Source organism: Leuciscus leuciscus (assembly GCF_965113295.1).
Source record: "Leuciscus leuciscus genome assembly, chromosome: 11".
Classification (NCBI taxonomy): Eukaryota; Metazoa; Chordata; class Actinopteri; order Cypriniformes; family Leuciscidae; genus Leuciscus; species Leuciscus leuciscus.
Genome location: NC_138735.1, coordinates 25,261,175 through 25,267,748, shown reverse-complemented (window position 1 = coordinate 25,267,748; position 6,574 = coordinate 25,261,175).

Genomic DNA, 6,574 nt, shown 5'->3' with positions numbered 1-6,574 from the left:
AGCATCTTCTGAAATTTCTTGAGCGGGACAGACGCGCCGCAGCGGAACGAGTTCGCTGTGGTTGAATGTCTACCGCGCGCTGTGGCATTAGTCGCGCTATCATGGACAGCGAGTCCAACTCTGTGCCCAGGAAAGATATCTTCTGACTGGGTGACAGAGAGCTCTTCGCCCAATTGACACTGAGACCCAAATTCTCGAGGTGATCGAGTAAAACGGTCGTGTGTTCTATGAGCACTGAGCGCGATTGCGCTAGAATCAGCCAATCGTCCAAATAGTTCAGTACTCGCACGCCTCTCGTTCTGAGGGGTGCGAGCGCCGCATCCATGCACTTCGTAAATGTACGGGGTGCCAGGGATAAGCCGAACGGCAGGACTGTGTACTGATATGCCTGGCCCTCGAAGGCGAATCTCAAATATCGCCTGTGACGTGACGCTATCTGTATTTGAAAATACGCGTCTTTCAGATCTATTGACACAAACCAATCTCCTTGGCGAACCTGCGCGAGGATTTGTCTGGTCGTGAGCATCCTGAACCGTCGCTTCACAAGCACTCTGTTCAGTTGCCTTAGATCTAGTATGGGTCTGAGACCCCCGTCTTTTTTCGGTACCAGGAAGTATCTGCTGTATAGCCCTCCTTCGCTCTGAACTTGAGAGAGAGGCTCTATGGCCCCTTTGTTCAATAGTTTCGCCACTTCGGCTCGAAGTAAATGTGCTACTTCTGCTTTTACCGTGGTCTCGACGCGCGCCGCATAGAGGCGAGGGCGCCGGCGAAACTGTAGCGAATAGCCTCTTTTTATAATGTCCAGCACCCACTTCGAAACCCCGGGCAGCTTTGCCCATGCGTCTGCATGAATAGCTAGGGGTTGAATACGAAGCGCGCTCCGTTCGCTCAGCGATGGAGAAGCTTCGGCGTGCAGCAACACAAGCGTCGTGCTCGTGACATTTGAGGCATGGGGCGCACTGATAACAGCGGGCAGATTGCCTGCGCTCGACTCCTCTGCGGCGGTCAACCGCGAGGGGGAGGGCTGGGCGGTTCCCGTAGGAACTGTCATGTCTATGTGTGGATGTGGGCGCGGGACAGCGGGCACACTTATCACACCGAAAGCATTGTTCGCTTGAGTGAAGCGAATGCACGCTGGTTTCGTTTTTACAGAAACCGTGAGACATGCATAACGTGGCGTTAGTGGGCACTGGGTAGTGGGCACATTCACCATGTTTGAAGCGCAACCGATCTGAGTCGGTTTTATGTGCGCGAGCCCTGTGTGACAGGCTGTGCTTGTGTGTAGAGATGGGCACTGGGCAGTGGGCATTCTTACTACACATGAGACACCATCGGCCGTGGCCGGGACACCAGAAAATACACTCTTTTGGGGATTTATCTGGGTAGCCGTGAAAACGGCATTTGTGTGCAGGCAAGCGGGTGACAGAACCGGCTTGTTGGCTGCAGAAAACACTGGAACAGTCACATTTGCTGGAACTGGACGAGCGAATAGCTTTGGTGTGAGTCCGGCCGCAGCGGGACTGGAACACCGTCGTTTTCCTAGGCGTGCTAGGACGACTTCGGGGCTTCGGGCTTTACCGCAATCCTAGGTCGCGGACCACGCACGGCGGGGCGGCGACCGGATGAGCGGGAGCGCGGTCTCGCGCTTCGGGCCTGGCGGCGCTGCGAAGTGGCGGCAGTGGACGGTGGCTGGGGCTGTGAGCTCTGTGCAGACGGTTTCGCACGGCCTGCTGCAGAGCTGGAGCGCTTCGGGAGGAAGTGCTTCATAGCCTGTGACGCTTTCTGTACCTCTGCGAATCTCTCCGCAAAATCCTTGACGGAGGATCCAAAGAGGCCCGTGGTGGAAAGCGGGGCGTAGAGGAACGCGGTGCGCTCGGACTCGGCCATTTCCGAGAGCGTCAGCCAGAGGTGTCTCTCGGTCACAGTGAGAGAGGCCATATTCCGTCCAATGGCCTGCGCTGCAGACATAGTAGCACGGAGAGCGAGGTCCGTGGCACTCCTTAAGTCCGGCACGCAGATCGCGTCAGGTCCTTCCTCGTCCAGCTTACGGAGGAGATCGGCCTGGAAGATCTGTAACGTGGCCATGGTGTGCAGCGCTGATGCAGCTTGCCCGGCGGCGGCGAAAGCGCGGCGGAGCAGGCTTGACGTCGTGCGGCAAGCTTTAGGCAAGGCAAGGCAAGTTTATGTATATAGCACATTTCATACACAATGGCAATTCAAAGTGCTTTACATAGAAGAAATTAAAATAATAAAAAGAAATAAGAATAATTAAAACAGTTTAGAAAAATAAAATAAAATACAGTATTTTTAAAAATAAAAAAAGAATATTATTATAGATCTTTCCTTCAAAGGATTCCCTTAAGACTTAAATCTTTCCTTCTTTTAACCTTCAATCTTCTTACGACTTCCATCTATCAACTTTCCTTTAACTTTCTTTTCTCCCTCATTTACTCACACGTTCTTTTCACTTTCTTTAGCACTGCGTTCACATTCTTTCTCAGACGAAAACTTTAATATCGTCATTTAAATACTGTTCTACTTTCAAACCCACATTAATACACGTCACTTTCACATTATCACTTTCTTTTACCTTCTGAGTGGGCATTTACAGTTTCGGGCTAAATGCCCTGCTGACATAGGAGAAATTAAAATAATTAAAAGAAATAAGAATAATTAAAACAGTTTAGAAAAATAAAATAAAATACAGTACAGTACAAACAGTCGGACGAACAGCGGCACAGTGCTCATTCAGTAAATGCATAGCTAAACAGAAGTGTTTTGAGTCTGGATTTGAATGTGACCACTGTAGGAGCACATCTGATCTCTTCTGGAAGCTGGTTCCAGCTGTGGCTGGCATAATAGCTAAAAGCAGACTCACCATGTTTAGAGTGAACCCTTGGTATTTCTAGCTGATATGATCCTAATGATCTGAGTGATCTGTTGGGTTTATATTCAGTGAGCATTTCTGCAATGTATTGAGGTCCTAGGCCATTGAATGATTTATATACCAGTAATAATACTTTAAAATCAATCCTAAATCTAACTGGGAGCCAGTGTAAAGACCTGAGGACTGGTGTGATATGTTCATATTTTCTGGTTCTGCTCAGAATCCTAGCGGCAGCGTTCTGTATGAGCTGCAACTGTCTTATGGTCTTTTTGGGAAGGCCAGTGAGGAGTCCATTACAATAATCCACCCTGCTGGTGATGAAAGCATGCACAAGTTTCTCTAAGTCTTGTCTAGAAACAAAGCATCTAATTCTTGCAATATTTTTCAGATGATAGTATGCTGATTTAGTTATTGCTTTGACATGACTACTGAAACTAAGGTCTGACTCTAGTGTCACACCAAGATTCCTGACTTGATGTTTAGTTGTTTGACCCCTAGAGTGAAGGTATGCGTTCACCTTGAGAACTTCATCTTTGTTTCCAAACGCAATAACTTCAGTTTTGTCTTTGTTTAATTGAAGAAAGTTTTGACACATCCAACTGTTGACTTCGTCAATGCATCGGCACAAGGAGTCAATGGGGCTGTAATCATTAGGCGATAGGGCTAAGTAGATCTGTGTGTCGTCTGCATAGCTGTGGTAAGCAATTTGGTTATTTCTCATTATTTGGCTCATTGGGAGCATATACAGGTTGAACAGGAGTGGCGCAATAATTGAGCCTTGAGGGACTCCGCATGTCATGGATGTCCACTCAGACTTATGGTCTCCTATACTAACATAATAACCTCTCCCATCTAAGTATGACCTGAACCATTTTAGGACTATCCCAGAAAGCCCCACCCAGTTTTCCAGCCTGTCAAGAAGTATGTTATGATCGACAGTGTCAAATGCACTGTCAGCCAGTGTAAAGACCTGAGGACTGGTGTGATATGTTCATATTTTCTGGTAATATGACCTTTTTCTTTAGAGGGTAGGGCCAGCTTAGCACGCCGTCCAGCGGAGGGCGGACATAAGTGGGCCGCTATCGCCTCTTCGACCGGCGGCAGCGAAAGGTATCCCCTGTTCTTGGCATCGTCAATTGCAGAGAATGCCAAAGAGACAGCAGGACGCACTCTAGCTGAATAGGGGGCGTTCCATGACTTAGCGACTTCTTCGTGTAGCTCAGGAAGAAAGGGCGCTGGTCTGGACGCAGGCGAAGCGCGCTCCCCAGGCGGGAAAAAGCCATCCAGCCGGTTGTGAGCGGGCTGCTCGGGCGAAGACCACTCGAGGCCGAGGCTCGCCGCGGCCTGTGCGAGTACTCGCATGAGCTCCGTCTCGATGGACGCTCTCTTGCCTGACGGTGTGTGGGCAGGGGGCTCGGGGTCCTCAGAGCCCGCCCAATCCTCACTGCCTGACGCCAGGATAGAGCAGGAATCATCCTCTCCCAGCAGGGCTTCCTCGTCAGCGATGTCGACGGAAGCGGCGGCAGACGGCGGCCGCTGTCCGTCAGGAAGAGAGGCTGACGAAGCCGGAGAAGCAAGCGGGCGAACCGGCGAGCTTTGGCGGCTGGGGGAAGGTTCCGGGACCCGCTGGGCACGGCGCTTCTTACGGCGCGATGCCGCGGCGGGCGGGGGAGCAGTCTCAGTGAAGAAGGCCAGGCGAGTCCTCAGAGTCGCCATAGTCATCAGCTCGCAGTGAGGGCAGCCGCCGTCAGCGAGCGCGAGAACTGCATGTTCCTCACCCAGGCAGGAAACGCAAACCACGTGGCGGTCCCCGTCGCTGAGTGTGGCTCTGCACAAGCCGCAGGAAGGCATCTTGAAAAAGACGCTAGCTCTTTTAGAATGTGTGTCGCACCGCGACACACACACACACAGAGTACAGAGTAGTGAAAAGGATATAAGCGCCGGAAAGTGCAGCAGGAAGGCAGGAAGGCGGCGCGGCCAGCGACTTCAGTGACTCGTCCCGCTGAAGGTACTCTCTCTCAGACGGCGCGGCTTCTTCTCCAGCTCCAGCGATGCGTATGCTTCGCTTGAAGGATGAAAAATCAGATAATAGCTGCCTGCGAGCGGTATTTATAGGCCTAGACCACGCCCGTTTCGGCGGGACGTAACGCAGCGGGCGCGAAGCACCCTGATTGGGTCTGGCGTCACGCCAGGCCTCGCTCGACAGGCTGCTGCAGTTGCCGCAGAGCAGCCAATAGGCGCGCGAGCTGCCTCGCCTATGTCTGCATGCTGCCGCAACACGTTTTGCATTATTAAAAATTAAGGATAATTTTTGGCTTCAATATCTTGCGGAAAAAGGATTTTTATGGAAGTAAAATAATGTCAAATGTTTTTGAAATAAAAAGCCTGTTGAATTGCACTACTTGAAAAAAAATAGGCATTGCATTAACCATGCTTGCATTTTAATGCATTGTATTTTTAGTGCTTACATTTTTATGGGCTGAAATTCAACATGGTTGAATATTAAAGCTGTGAATATTTCAATTAAAAACATTTCAAACACCTTTTCATTATTAAAAATTCAATAATCCATATTCACCTTTCATATTTCACTTCCAAAATATTCAAACTGTATTAAAAAAAATTCGCTTCCACAAATTCAGTGGTTCAAATTCGACAGTAAATTCAACATTGACGTCCAGGAACTGCAGGAAAAGCAGTAGATTGCCGAGCATACTCTCCATCTGCTGTTAGTCGACCTCACCATCAGATGGTGCAAAAGCGCGTGTTGAAGACCAGCAAGAGTTAGAACAAGTCATTCATTCATAAAACTCATTTACAGCAATGTAAGTGTATTTGTGATTATTATGACGGCAATTTTATGTTAAATTCAGTGTCTTCACGGTTACTTTTCCTGTGTAGCCTGCATGCATCTTTCTCTACCGTGAACGAGATTATAATGTTATTCCCCGATGCGGATATAGCCTACAGATCCAATGTTACATTTTTGAGGTTGACATATTTCTCTTGGTTGTTTAGTTGCCTTAACTTTATATTGTGGTGATGTGCTGCATGTAGGGTTTCCCTCAAGGATTCCCCTGCTGGACATATACAACGCTTAACGTAGCTTAATGGACTACAGTGATGTAAAAGACCAAACTCGCAGGCAAGCAGATGGACTCAGAATAACGCGCAAAGCTTAATGCTGAGCGTTTCCCAGTGATAGACTGCCATACAGATGGCTTGATGTTGGACATTCGCACATTTTGGGACCGTCTCTAAAGTGTATACGACTTTGGTATACACGTTTCTCCGATAGCATTTGAATAGAACGACTTACAGTCATAAAACCAACTGTAAAGTGTTCATTTAGTATTAGGCATAATGCGCACCCTTTGGATTTTTGATATTTATTCAAATAAATTTAAGTTTGCTATTGAAGTTAGAAACGTGTATGCCAATGTTGTATGCAACTTTAGAGACGGTCCCTAAATGTGCTAATGTCCAATATCAAGCCAATTTTTACATTTGGTCATTTAGCAGACGCTTTTATCCAAAGCGATTTACAGTTAAACTAACAATAGGAGGACAATATGCAAGTGCTGTGACAGTTTAAGCTAATGCAATACACGTATGCATACTATATGTATGTGTTGATTTTATGCCAGTATATCACGAAACGCTCAGCATGAAACTTTGCGCGTTAAG